The sequence below is a fragment of the Lytechinus variegatus genome, chromosome 3 (genome assembly GCF_018143015.1).
Source record: "Lytechinus variegatus isolate NC3 chromosome 3, Lvar_3.0, whole genome shotgun sequence".
Taxonomy (NCBI): domain Eukaryota; kingdom Metazoa; phylum Echinodermata; class Echinoidea; order Temnopleuroida; family Toxopneustidae; genus Lytechinus; species Lytechinus variegatus.
This window is the reverse complement of record NC_054742.1, coordinates 16,955,695-16,972,115: the sequence shown is the minus strand read 5'-3', so window position 1 is coordinate 16,972,115 and position 16,421 is coordinate 16,955,695.

Here is a 16,421-nt window from a genome sequence, read left to right as displayed (position 1 = left end):
TGTGAGACAGAAAAGAGAAGAGAGGGAGAGAGAGAGAGAGCGAGTTGTAAGTAGAGATTTGGGAATAGTGTAAAAATCGAAGGCATAATACTTGCCTTCTTGCATCTTTTTACTAACAAAAAGAGTATCATAAAGCCAAGAGGTATATGGATAATGTAATGTAAATTGGTTGTTTTGAGAAAGGCTTGTAGATTAGCAATGCATACATCAGACAGGATGATATGATTCTTGGCCATCTGTTAATGCTTTCACTGTGCAATGTAGTCTTTTTAGACACATTCTTCAAAAATTTGCAAGAAAAAGTGATTATAGCACTCCTATCTACCTTTCTAATATTAAGCATCTTTGGTTCTTATCATGAGTCATTTACCTTTAATTTCCATATTAACTTTTTATGCTGATGTGAATCTCTGTATGAAGTAAGTTACATTTGCTATTGCATTGTTTTTTTATTTCAATTTTTAGTTTTCAATGAATTAAAAGTCAAATGATTAAAATAATATTGCTTATATCTACTGACATATTTCCTTCATTTTAATTTATTTCTATTTTTTTTAATTCAAATAGGTGCAATAGATGCATTGAATACATAATTCCTTTTGAATTGAACTGAATATAATATAAGTGGCATATCATGATTATGTTATCACATATTGTATAGAATTAAATGAATTCTTGGATAAAATAATAAATAATTGCATCTATTTTTTTCATTTTGTTCAAATATATAAAGGAATATATATGTAAATGCAGTGAATACATACTGTCCATTTGAAGTATACTAAGTATATTCAAGAGTGGCATATTATGATTATAATGTAATGGCATATAGTATAGATCTAGATGAATACTCTAATTGCATCTTTTGTATACTGTGTAAACTTACAAAACACCACCTATTAAAACTATCTGTCATTGCTGTGACAGAGCATTGTACTTTAAATTCAATAAGAGTTACATGTATCCATATAACTTATTAAAAACTGTATCTACTGTACTTCTGTATATTCCATAGATTGTATTTTAATAACAAATTTCTTGCAGGAAACCAATAACATATAATAAAGTAATAGATCTAGTATTATTATGCTGCATATCTCAATTGTGTATAGGGTCAAGCTATCTTTAGACAAGGGAATACACTTGTTACATTTCTCTGCTTATACATTGAAATGCTTAGGGATAAACCACTAACGAAAATTAAACCCATTATTGATTCATTATATGAGGTTTGGTGACAAAAGCAAAATCAAATTGATTAACCCTCTAGCTTAAAGACTTGCCTCTTTCCCTTCTGAAGAAAAAATTGTAATCTCTCTACAAGATGACATCATATTTCCCCTTGAGCACAGTTCATTTACATGAAGGCTCATGATAAAATATGTTATTTCATAGTTTTATGCAGAAAAATATTTTTCTGTTTTCATTCGTCCTGGGAAGTGGATTTTATTTTGCATAATGTTTTTAAGGTATAGTAAAATTTGAATTCAGACACAAATGTTGTATATCGCTAATTTTTACACTCACAAATATTGATTGGCATACAAAACAAGCATTTGACTGTGATTAACCTATACAACAGCATGGGTTCAATGCATGCTGCTTTATCAAAGTGGACCATTTCATATTTAATAAATGAATGGGGATTTTAAAAGAAGTTCAAAAGAAAGAGGCAAATGAAACAAGGATAAAGAAGGAATGAGCAAAAGAGAGAGAGAGAGAGAGAGAGGGAGGGAGGGGGTGGGTGGGTAAGATGACATAACATTAATGGTTTAGGTATCAGTCTGAATTTGAAAGGGAGTCTAAATAAAATAATAGAAAGATTAATTTTCTATTGTAATAGGGTGATCCATGTACAAAGTCTATAGGAATTACATAATAATAGATCAGAACTTGTTCAAATAGCTTTGCACTTAAAAATAGATAGTAAAGTAATGAATGATCAGAAAAGTTGAAGTGGAGAAAATGAGTGAAGGAAAGAAGTGGGATAGGGATTGGTCAGAGGGAAGAGAATTAGAAAGAAAGAGAGAGGGGGGGGGGTTAAAAACTATACTACCCTTACTATTCTCTCTTTAATAATCTAGACGATGAGAATATGACAGTTATGAAGTTTGCCATGTGAACAGCTTACTGGATGAAAATTGTGAATGAGTCTGTGTGATAGCAGTGGAGGAATGCCCTGGGCTATATAGTACAGCCAGTACAGTACCCCCTCTCCCTTCTCCCAAGTCTCTATTACTCATCATTTTAATTAACAGAGTTGCCAAAATGAAAAAGATGATGAAAAGTAGATGACTCCATCCCCCATCTACCAACATTCAGTATGCAAAACCTGTTATGGTTTTCAATATATGGAATGTACATATTAAATCACTAGACATTATAGATACCCATGATGATTTCATGAAATTGTTACTAGCCAAATAGAAATGAAACCATGATCTTGAAGGAGATATTTTTCCTTCAAATTTGAGAGACGTGGGTTAATTTGCTTGGTTTTCAATTTGATTCTTATGAACATAAAAACACAAACAAAATTAGAGATCCTTGGAATATTATAATTAATATACTTTTATTGGTGCTTTATATTTACTTTTATTTACGATTGAGACGATTGTTAAGTCAACAATGACATACACTCTAAAAAAGATTTACCCAATATTGGGTAAAATGGGAACATGCATGTTGATTAGGTAAAAAGATATTTTGTAAATTTTACACAATGTTGCGTTGAAATAGCCCAATATGGGGTTAAAAATATACACAGCAAACATGCATGTTTTCTTTTTATCCAATATTGGTTGAATTTTACTCAGTGCTTTAGAGTGTATGGTTAATGATTTAGAGATAAATTGACATAAGCATGATTTTTAATCCATTTGGCTACTGAACTTTGCAATGGGCTTTGTATATAACCCACATGTTAAGTTGGGACAATTGGTTAAATTAGTGTTGAAGAATATGATGTAACAACCTTCTACCAAGAAAGAGACAATCTTCATGTAAGCCATATTTTAAACCGCCAAAGTTGAGCTCAAGTTAGCAAAGCCGTTGTTCTTTATCCTTCTCACTTCATTAAATGCTCCTTCCATCTCGTTTGCCATATTTTTCATGATTTTTCTCAGCTCCAGGGACTTTGATTGTATTAATATAGACTCAGGTTATGAATGAGAGAACATTGATTGTCCTACAAAGATGAAAACAGCCCTCCTGCCATTTGCACCTACATACTTCCCACTAGGGGTGCAATCTTTTCCCTTTCCATCTCCCCAGGGGTGCAATCTTTCCCCCTTCCCATCCCTCTAGTGGTAACATCCTTCCCAGTGGAAATCAAGATGGTATTAATGGAGGGGAAGTTATGAGGGTGGACTATTGTTCACCTCTGGTCAACCCAGATGCAATGAATGTTTATTTGCCAAAGGGATGTCTGAATTTATTATTGGAAAAAGTGTGAAATTTATGAGATTTAAAGCCTGATTGACATTGGAAGATGAAATTAGAAGGAGCACAATTATAAATTTAAACATGCCCTCCCTGTATGTGACATCTTTAGAAAATTTATAATTTAATCCCAAGGAAGCCATAGGGGTATTAAGTCTATGTTATATGATACTAGTTATTGTCCTGACTTTAGGCATACAAATCAGGATTAAAGAAGGCACTGGTTATCGGGTAGGTATTATTACATGGTGAGTTCATGATCTTGACATAAAAAATATGCATTAATTTAACACTCAAATATGAACATCATCTGTAAGAAGAAAGTTGGGTCCTTTCTTAGTGCCCTATACTTTTTTGTTCTCAACCATTTATAGAATGGCGACCTATTATTTTCCATTACTGATTTATGGAAATCCATCAAAGAGGGAATCTGAATTATTGTACTTAAGTGTATATTGCTAATATTGACCCATTTAAAAGTATTAAATGAAAGTATAATGCCTGTTTTAGCCTTTTTTGGTTACCTGTTAATTGAAATCCTTTACTTAGAAGTCAAAAAGACTTATCCTTTTCCCATACCAGTCCAGTAGTTATTTTCAGTGTTGCCTTTATTCCAAGCTGTCTTCTATGTCATAATAATATATGGAAGTATTCAATGACCATTGCCATATAACACCTCACACTTCATGTCATGTGCCACCCAGTTATCATTATGATTATTGTTACGATATACTCACCATGATTTGTCTGCTCTCAATGTTTAATTTACAGAAGACCCTCTCTGGTTGTACATCTGTGAGCTGGTGAGAGATGGAGATAAAAAGAGCGGGAAATGGGGGAGGGGGGAAGGGGAGAAAGGGGTTGGAGGTATGGGACAAGTAGAGGGGAGACAAGAAGGAGTGTAGCTGTAAAGCAGGATAGTTTCCATTCCAAAAAGTAGCACTTTAAAAATTATAACAATATATTGGGCCAGCACACCACCCCCCTCCCCCCTTCCCCGGTACAGCCACAGGAAGATAGAGAGGAGTAAAATGAAAGACAGAGAACTGAGTTGCAAGGGATGAAAAAAGGTGTGCAATGAAGGAAGGAGAAAGAGTGATTTGAGGGAGGGGGGTTGATATGAATTAAAATGCCTGATTCTGTTGCCTGGAGTCATAATAATGATCTGAAACAGCCACCATGGTCCAACAAATTAAGGAGGATGGGTTTACTAGAAAGAGAAGGGGAGATGTTGAATTAAAAAAAAATAGATCAGAAATATAGGGACTTATTTTGAATTATGGAGGATTTTTTTACGAGTAATTAAAAGACAAAACAAGAGGGTTAGATAGAGAGAGAGGAAGAGGGAGAGAGTGATGGATAGGGGATGATTGAGGGAGATTTGATAGTTTTCATTGTTCATTGGTTTGTGCTATAAAAAATTATATACAGTTTTTGAATGATGACATGTAGTGATGCAAGAATTCAATAGTTTGAAAATTTGCATTTGTCACTAATGTCTTATTTTGAAAGAAGTTACAAATATTTGATAAGTAATGCTGTCTAAAAAACATAAGCAAAATCTTTTATCAGAGGCAAGATATTATATGTTAGAATTTGAATTAATGTCAAGGAAGAGGGGGGGGGGGTAAGAAAGGGACAATCTTAGGAAAGGACAAATGGAGATCAAGTTAGAGACAGGGATGGGAAGCACCAAAATTTTCATAAGCTGCTGCAGACAGGAGCTCTTTGGGGAGGAATTTACTTCCATCAACAAGTCCAGCTTAACCTCAAGAAATAACTCTTCGGGGGTCGAACAATAAATTTAGGATCTCTCAACTAGACCGGTGATGATTCATTCTTCCACCGGAGTAGAGACTGGCAGAGAATCTTCACCCAACAAAATTGTCCACCCCAAGTCATTTTGTCGGCGATGAAAGTCCTCCAAGAGTTACAGTTGTCAGTCAGAGAGAAGGGCAATAATGAGACAGTTTATTTTGGGTTGCGTGTTTCCCCCAAATCTCATTTGGCCCCAAGTCTTTCATTTCGTAGAAGCGTGGAGTGAAAAACCAGATTTAAAGTGAGAGTTTGCACCCTTACACACTGCCCTTATCTATCAGATATAAAAGATATATTATACTAAATACAAAATCGTTTGTCAACAGAGAACTTTATATCATATTCTTAACTTTTGAAAACAAGTTCAGAGTAAAATATTGTTCATATAAGGTGAGAAATCTTGTTTAGCAAAAATTATGAGTACAAAGTCATTTGATAAAGAGGAAAGAAATGTTGAAAAGGCAAGAACATTTTATCTTATCTTTTCAATACAATTCCATCTGTGGAATTTTCGACAAGATTTGGAGGCTAGAGTCTATTTAAGCGATAACACTACATAATTATGAGGGGCAAGTTGTCTCAACATGTGTGAGCATTATTGCACCATGGCTGATCTAGGAAGCTCTGGAGAATGTTTCACAAGGCATCCTGTTAGTGATTTCTACATAAAAATCTGTTCATTTTCATTTTATTTTATTTCAACACGGTAAACGAACTTCAGCCAATGGCTGTTCTTCTGAACGTCCGTGCATACATATTAAAATCACATTACATGTATATACAATTAAGATACATAATACGAAATAAATATACAATTAAAATCATCAATATTACAAAGAAAAACAAACAAACAGAAGAAACATGTTTACATTACTCTGGCGTCCAATCTAAATATGTTGAAACTAGTTACTTTTAAGTCATTGGGTAGTGCGTTCCAGCTTCTGGCCCCCTGTACTGTAAACTTCTTTTCTTATAATTGCTTTTAACTAAGGGTAATTTTATTTTTAGAGACGATGATCTAAGCATGTAGTTACAATCACTTAAAATAAATTTTTTACGAATGCTCTCTGGTAGCATACCATGCATTATCTTGTACATTGTTTATAATGTGCGTACATTTCTTCTTTCTATCAATATTTTAATTTCTAATTCTTGAAATATATGTTCCGATGGGTACATCCAATCCACGTCTAATAGACAACGGAGGGTTCTATTTTGAATTCTTTGTAAATTATCACTCAAAACTTTTCCTAAGTTGCCCCAAATTATATCACAGTAATCAAATTTGCTTTGTATTAAACTCTTATAAAATATCAGTGCTGTATGTTTAGTTATGAATGGTCAGATTCTTTTGAGTAGGTACAGATTTTTATTGACGTCTTGTTTCATTTTTTTTATTTGATTGCTCCAGTCAAGGTATTGGTCAATCAAAATTCCTATGTATTTCATTTGAGTGACTCTTTGATAACATTAGGTCCTATAGAAACATTGGGTACTTCTATTTTTTTTTATTCGATGTCTACTCCCAATCAACAAAACCTCGCATTTCTTTATATTCAACGCCAATCTATTATTCGCTAACCATTTGTTAATTGCTATAAGATCATCATTAAGGTTGTTTACAAGAACGTTCACATTTTTATTTTCTATATATATATATACACGTGTCATCTGCATAAAGGGACACTCTACAATCATGAAGAATACTTGTTAGATCATTTATATATAACACAAAGAGAAATGGGCCAATATTACTCCCCTGGGGAATTCCACAAACGATATCATCAAAGGATGATTTGACACCATTAACAACTGTACATTGACGACGTCCAACAAGTTAATCTTTGAACCATTTCAGAACCATCTGAACCAATCAGATGTAAGGATTTTAGTAGCTTATAACAGTTGCCAGTGCAGATCACTATTTGTTTCATGAAGTGCTCTCATGGTCTTTCAACCCCATCGAGTACTATAATCTCAATAAGATATGAACATAGGGGTTCCATGTGTACTCTGATTTCTTTTTAAACTTTAATCTTGACTGTGATAAAATGCAATTCATAACTATTTATTCATTCTTGTTACTTAGTGTTACCAAATCTATAGCATATAGCATGTGAATCTGGTATAATGTATGATGACCTTCATGTATGTTGCATGTACAAACATAATGTTTATTTTTCTTTTATTGATAATTCAATATTGACCACTTTTGATTTTTCTCTCATGCAACTAACTGTCCATTTTCTCTCTCTATCTCACTGAATAGTGTACATGCAGTGATCATCATTTTAGATTAGTTCAAACACAATAACCATTCTTGATATCAGTCTAAGTGGATGAAGTCGATAAATCAACAATCTCTAATGAGCAATTCAGACTGAATATTTATCCTCTTTAAATTTGAATTGCAAATTTTTTTATGATCATGACTCAGACCAGCTTTCTACTCTCTCCCTCTTTCTCTCGTATAGTCAGACCATATGCATCTCTGACTACCTAATTGAAATCAAGCTGCACATACATTGTTTTTATGCTCATTAGTTTATTATGGCAAGACAGCGCCACACAAAATCCTGCCGATTAGTAATAATTTTTAATGAATATGATTAAGCAAAAAAATAATCATCACAACTAAATAAAAACCTTGTTTTTTATGCTTTGAACACAGACTTGTGCACCGTAGCAGAAAAAATTGAAATGAATTTTGCAATTTATCATTTGTTGTAAACTACTTTTATGATAAAATATGTGCTAAACGTAATTAATTCATTTTACATAAAGTATATCTTTATATTTCAGAGCACTTATCACAAGAAGAGTAGATTGAAATTTTTTTCACCCACTGATCAAGTTTGTCTTCTAACATTAAAGACAGGGACTCTTTATCTTGCTTTTGGGAAAGTTATCACATATAATAATAATGGAAATTGATTTTCAGGATGGCAAGCTCCTCCTAGGTAATGTTCCAGGCAGCCATGTGGAAAATTTGATCCAAAATGGAGCCTACCAGATAACGATGTAAAGAACATGAAAGTTGAGATGTACACGCTAGAAATCAATGCATAATCTCATAAAATAAACAGCAAGAATTGTCTAAAATATGGCTGCATATTGTGACTTGAGGCAGTTAGTGTACCCCTTACCTGTTAGGGGTTTTCTCTTTCTCTGTAAAAACACCTCCTAGGGATAGACATCTATTTCTCTCTACCCCCTATCTTTCTCCATCTTCATCTTCTTTCTTGAGGGGATAAATTAGCAAGACAAAAGGCGGTGTTGGATTACCTAGATGAGTGCTTAGTTTCAGCAGTCTCTCAATTAAGGCCAGAAGAGATGATGGTGAGGGTCGTTCACTAAATTGCCAGGATGATGTCATCATACATTTGCTTTATGGTCTGTGCAAATATTTGATCACTTGAAAAAAAAATGAAATTGAGCTTTAAGATATTGTTTTTATCTTGTCTCTCATGTTTTGATCCTAAACATATTCCCTATTCTTGAAGTAAAATATATATGCTTTTTGTGTGCTCTGAAATTGTGATCAAATTATATCTATATAGTTATCATTTGTCATTGAAATCAAAATCAGTTATTTAACCATTAAATTTACACAAAGCTTACTTATATCTAACTTATGCTTCATTTTTAAGGTAGAAAGAGTGTTATAAAATGCTCATAATAAACACAATATCAAGGAATTACTGGTTATATGCTTCTCTTTCCCTAAAGCTGAGTATTGGAACTCAAAACATGTTTTGACAAAAATTATTTTGCTTTAATGCGTTTAGAATAGATGCACGTTTTCGCTTTCTAAAAACTGTTTACAATCAATATCAAATAATATTTAGATAGAATACAGTAATTGTTTTGAATTTATGCATCAAAAGCATGATTCGGTAGGTCTTAATATGAGAAGCATTAACACACCTAATGTAATTAATTTATAGTACAACAAAGGCAAAATGTTGCTTTTTTAAGGTCAATTATTTTTATGAAAATGTTTTTCCATAAATTACTAGATAAAAAGAAAAGTAATTAGTATGATCAAATTTTATGACAGTAACTCGGTGGACCATATCATCTTTATTCGGGGTTAAAGCCAATTCATTACAAAAGCATTAAATGTCTTGCATGTAATTATTTTTGCAGGTTTTTGTATATATAAATGAATAAATATAGATAGATGGTTAGATACATAGATGCATAGACAGATTGGTAGCATTTATGCGCATTGTTTTATAAACTAAATTTAAGAGCAAAAAGATAGAAAATCTAAATTGCTTTTGGTATCACAACTTGTGCATCAAAAGCATGATTTGGTAGGTCTTAATATGGGAAGCATTAACACACCTAATGTAATTAATTTATAGTACAACAAAGGCAAAATGTTACTTTCTTTATCAAGATCAATTATTTTTATGAAAATGTTTTTCCATTAATTACTAGATAAAAAAGAAAAGTAATTAGTATGATCAAATTTTATGACAGTAACTCAGTGGACCATATCATATTTACTCGGGGTTATAGCCAATTTATTACAAAAGCATTAAATGTGTTGCATGTAATTATTTTTGCAGATTTTTGTATATATAAATGAATAAATATAGATAGATGGTTAGATACATAGATGCATAGACAGATTGGTAGCATTTATGCGCATTGTTTTATAAACTAAATTTAAGAGCAAAAAGATAGAAAATCTAAATTGCTTTTGGTATCACAACTTGTGCATCAAAAGCATGATTTGGTAGGTCTTAATATGGGAAGCATTAACACACCTAATGTAATTAATTTATAGTACAACAAAGGCAAAATGTTACTTTCTTTATCAAGATCAATTATTTTTATGAAAATGTTTTTCCATTAATTACTAGATAAAAAAGAAAAGTAATTAGTATGATCAAATTTTATGACAGTAACTCAGTGGACCATATCATCTTTACTCGGGGTTATAGCCAATTTATTACAAAAGCATTAAATGTGTTGCATGTAATTATTTTTGCAGATTTTTGTATATATAAATGAATAAATATAGATAGATGGTTAGATACATAGATGCATAGACAGATTGGTAGCATTTATGAGCATTGTTTCATAAATTAAATTTAAGAGCAATAAGATCTAAATTGCTTTTGGTATCACAGCTTACATAATCATATTAGTTTAAAAAATACAAATACAATAATTCTTTAAAATATAGAAGCATTGGACAAGAGTGGAAATTACTATCTAATCTAGTTTTGCATTGTATTTTCGATTTTGGGTGTAGTGCAAAGACACCCCCAGTCAAAATTGGTAAATGAGCAGAAGAACCTATTGGAAGTTCTAGAAATCACCAAATGTGTCTCACTTTGGGTAGGATAGATGATGTTCAAGAAATGTACCAGTTTCTCATTTCTGAAATGCATTCATTGAAATGGAATTGAGGTCCCATTCAAATATAATGATAGACACTGTAGATTGTACCATAGCTATGGTGTAAGTGCACTATGCTTAATACGACGGGTGACTAATCCCTTCCCAATAAAGGCTCGTTATTTATTCATGCTGATTGCTGGCCATCCAAAGCTCTGGATGCCAATATCTAGCTACCTATTATCAGTTTTAAGACAATATCATGAGGTTAGAAAAAGGGATGGATAGTAGAAAGGAGAGAAATAAATTATAGATGATACAACTGGAGAGGTAGAAGGGGAAGATAGAAAGATAATTTGTTATCTAATCTTGGGTAATATGTAGAGGAGGTAGGTAATAGAGAGGAGGGAAATGAGAGATGAGAGGAGAGAAAAAGAGAGGGGTGGAAGGAGAGGGTGAAGAGTGAAAGAGAGATAACAGGACAGTCAGAGAGGGAGGGAGAGAGGGGGAGATAGACAGACAGACAGACAGAGGAGAGAGAGAAGGGAATCCATTGATGGTGATTTCGAATAAACCTAATTGGAAATGGATAGATGTGAAATTCCAACAGATATTAACAATTCACCCTCAAAGATATTCTCTGTTTAAAAAATTCTATATGGTTACCTCAAAACCTCATTACAATGTATTGTTATTGGTTTTAGTTATCAATTTATCTTGCATTTTCCATTTCTCCTTTTTTCCCCATTGAACACTGTTTAATTATTGTGAATGAATTCAAAATCTAACAAATTCCATTGATTTTACAATTATTGATATGAAACTGAAAAGATGAATTTTGAAAAATTCAGAATACAGGTTATCAGATGAATACCTAATAATTGTTGGTAATCTCTTTTTTATTAATATTTCTGAGTAATGCCGTAGTAAATTAGAGACCTAGTCATGGTTACTTATATCATCAACCCACACTGCCATACACAAGTCAATCATCCTAGAATAACCAGCTACCAATATAACAACCATGACGACAATGATGATGATGATGATGTAACAATACAGCCTTGGTGTAGTCTCTTGCCATGGAATGCATCTATTCACTCAGTTCTAATCAAAACTTCATTAAATCCACCGAGCTGTTTTAGATTACCGTGCTAGTGACCACTGGTATTGATCTGTTTAGAAGGAGTTGATATTGAATGTGATGTGGTGTGGATGTTGACCCAACAATGGTGTAGGTATTCAATAGCTACGTTCACACGGAACCGCATTCATCTACTTTTGATATAATTCCCAAGTTCTTATTTTAATGCAATAGGAAAAAAAAGTATTAAAAAAATGTTTCTAACAGAAAATCATATAACTGTGACTCAAAGAATGGCTAGAGAGCATTAATTTTGACCACTTAAACCAAGAGCAGACTCCAGGACTTTAGCAACAATCAATTAAGATATTGCACAGATACATTTTTAATCTTTTGAAGATATAATTTGAATCTTTATTTGTTTATCTTGAAGTTTATGGTGCTTAACTTTAACTGCAAGCAACATGTTGCGGTGGTGTTATATACATGTATACAATAAAATTTCATGGGAAATTTTGTTTGTGCACCAAAGTTGGCGAAGCAACACAATTGTGTCTAATCTGGCTCGACTCTCCCCTGTATTGGCATTTGGCAAAGTTTTAATTTGAGATAAAGTATAAGCTATCAGGGGTTTAAATTATAAGCAGGATTAGCAGGAAAATATAAGATGCTAAAAGATTTATGTAAGACTTTCAGTGTGAACATATACATTGTGAAGTTGATCCCATACCTTTTGGTAGGAATGTGCTTTAGGGCTGTACAAACTTGATGTAAACCGTATCTGGTATTCCCACATCATCAGGCTCATTTATTGAATTTTCCTTTGGGGAAGGTAAGTAGCCTATTTAAAAATCTTCTCTTTTTTGTAATTTTGTTAGATTACAATATTTTTCATAAGAAGAATTGAACCTGTTTTAGCAGTCATAAACATGTATACCACAATATTGTTTCTGAGAAGATTATATTATTCATATCTTAAAACATACCTGATAATTTATTCCCAAGCATCGAACCTTAAAACTTGATTTATTTCTTATAAGTCACTCATAATCATCTTTACAAAATATAGTCTTTTTAAAGGTGATATTTATGATTTAAATTGTGTAAAGTGTAAATGATATCACAATTAGCGGCACTTTGAAAGTTAAACCAAAGGGGTTAAATCCTTTAGAATCTTTATATTTAAGCACAGGTATATTATTTTCTATGACTTAGAGATAATCAATGCAGATTCATTGAGTGTTCAAGGTTAGGAGATAAGATGATAGGTTTTGTTTATTCTCTCTCTCTATTAGCAACGTTCCCAGAATGACGACACCTCACCTGGCCTAATAGCCGTACACTCTGACTCTTACACAACCTTTCACCATTCATGATTCATGTAACATGATAACGCTGTTTTTATTGAAAGTATTTTCATGATGCACTCCCACGATAGCGGGGTGTTGTATGAATGAGCCAAAACCGAAGGTCACATGATAACGGGGAATAACCTTCTCCCGAGTCGCGTTTGAAATTGCGCTTACCTAGAGCTGTCTGATGGGTCCAGCCAGCCCCATTGATTTCTGACGGTTTCAGCTTCCAGAAGCTGGGCTAAGCGGATTAGTGCAGAGCTATTGATTACTACCATGGTGAGAAAAGGTAGAAGAGAAAGAGAAGCGAGTGTGAGAGATAGAGTGATAGATCGATCTATAGATAGATAGATAGGTATGTAGGTAGGTGGGTAGATAGATGGATGAACGGGTGGATGGATGGATGGATGGATAGATAGATATATAGATAGATAGATATATTAGATAGATAGATAGATAGATGAATAGATAGAAAAATAGAGCATTAGATTGATAAATAGAAAAATAGAGAGATGGGATGGAGAGAAAGATAAAGACAATACAGACAAAATTAGAGAGAGGGGAGATAGGTAAAGAGTATAAGGAACCAGTCAGTGAGACAGTGAGTTTTAGTAGATAAGAAGATTAAGTGTATAATATTTAAATTAAAGGAAAATGGAAGATGCTTGCAAATGGATAAAAAAATATTAAGTAAGATAGAAGAGGTAGAGTGTGAAAAATCACGCTGTTATTAAGTTTTTTAATCAATAAAGAGGAAAATAGCAAAAGAAAAGACAATAGTCCAAATAACTGATTTGTTGCTGACAATAAAATGATACTCCAGGATAAAAAAAAAATATATTTAAACAACTAAATTAACTTGAATTGAAGACATTAAAGTTGAGCAATGAAAGGGAACTGAACAGATCAAACACTTAAGATGTGACAAATACAGCTTAACAATAATATTGATTAAATAAATCGGTTTTGCTGATTTAATTAATTAGATTAACATAAACAAAACATTTGTTTGAAATCACTTGAGTGGACCAGTGTATGTTAATTGCAATAATAAAGAGTTTTTAATAGTCATATTTATTTAATGTCTGAAGCTGACCAAAGCAAAGAAATCAGTGCCACTATACCAACAAATGCAAACCGCATTGACATGTCATTACCATTCTAATCAATAAAAGGTGTGAAAATGTACTGCTATTAAATTCCAAACATACTATGTAATCATTTCATACACACAAACCTACATGATAATTGATTTTACCATCCATGTCCAAAACATCTATTGATTTCTATTCTGCTCTGTTAATGGGATGGTTGAACTACTGCTCCAAGTGGTAATGTAGGGCAAATATTTGAAGTATGGATTTGAAAAGCTAAGTCCTATGTAGATTGTATGTGCATGAGAGAAAGAAATTGTAAATAGGTATTATTCATTTTCAATTTGGTATACCATTACAAGGAGGGTTGGTATCAGATTTCACCTGTATGAAGCACACATTGCAGTTTGACAAGAGATACAAAGAACCCCTTTAAATATATTCTACAGATCCTATAGAAGAGATGTTACAAGAACAAGAGTGTATGAAGGACTGATTGACAAGAGTTTGATAAGACTACTATTTTCATATCTTCTTTAGATAGCTCTAAGATAACGGGATATCGTACTTTAAAATAGCTTGTTTCATTTCTATATGAAATCAATATTTGTTGAAATATTTAGACTTTAAATAAGAGACAATACAGTGTAGATAATTGTCAAGTGTTATGAAAAACAATAGATAATAGGACTTTGGTTTTTTTTTATAGGGACTATGTATGCAATAATCCTATTAACATATTTTCAAAATAATAAATCACCTATTTTCAATTATCTTATTACAATTTCAAAACAGGTGAGTACTTTCGAATTTAGATGGCATCTTCTGATGTCATTGGTAGTAGCCAAAAATTTATGACAAAATTAGTACGAAAAATACATTCTTTAAACTTTCGAACTGTGATTAAACAAAAGGGTTACTTCTTTTCTTCATCAATTGTTGGCTAGTCTTAATACTCAGACATCTTTCATAGGGACATCCATAGCCTGTATCTCTGATTGGTTGTTGATTTCCTTCCATTTACACCAATCCTCATCCTGAACACCAACCTCTACCCGGATCCATCAAGTTCCTCTTCATTTCCTTCCATTAACATAAGCCTCGTGTGCCTCAGACTAATTTTCACACGCGCTCGCGCTGAGAATTTTCCTCTCCCTATTTGTGTAGGTTATGAGTCATATGGAAGACAAACACATTCCATATTTTGCAATTACTATCCATTAGAATGATCGTGACGCGGATCTGAATTGCGGCGCGGGTCAGCTCGACCTCGAGAAAGGGGATTCAGAGGGTTTAAGCATCAAGAAGCCAGCTCGTGGGTTAGGTAACTAGGTGTTTGCTCTAGGATCACATTCAGTAATGGTTGGATGAATGGAGGGGTTGGATTCATGCAGGAAACTACTGATTGGTGTGTGTTTAATCATCAAGTTGGCATGTAGTGATTTAATGTCTCTATATCCAGGTTATATTATCATATGTTAATGAAATGGGTAATCAAACATAATGTAGTTTACAATTTTCCTACATTTGATGAACAAGTCAAAAAGGTCATATTTGCTCTCAATTTTTTTTTATCCATCAGTAGTACCTCCTTATTTGGGCTAAAATCAATTTTTTCCATTTGTAATATGCAGTGGCAACAAAATCTCAAGAGTTTCAAGCATCCTCCTTGTATTAAAAACTTATTAATGACAAACTATGTTTTTTATGAGGCATTTTTCACTCATACAGGTGACTTGCTTGATTAAACCTGACATTAGTATTCAAGATTTTTCTGTAGATTTGGTACAATCATAAAATCTTGTACAATTTAAAAAAAAATACATGATATGCATCAATACCTACTTGATCTCCCCTAACAAAAAAAAATATGGCATGACATTTACGAACAAAAAAAACTTTGACTGTAATGTAAAGGCAATGGAAAGAATTCAAATAACAATATTGCAATTACAACTCCTCCAAAATCCAGTTCGTTTGCCACTTAATAGGAGATGAAGAGTTGCAGTCATTTGTTTTTCAGTCATAAAACCCATGTCTATCATACATTTGCAATCAACATTCATATATGATATTTATTCACCCTCTTTCAGGGATCTCATTTCACTGCAGTTTAATAGCATTGATATGAATGAGTAATGATATAAATAAAGAAGAAACCCCATTTTGCCTACGACATCTTTGACTACAAGTTTGCCTACTACCATTGTCCACCTTACATCCATTGATTCAGTCTGTCCGTCAGTCAGACAAGCAAACAAAGAAAGAAAGCTATCA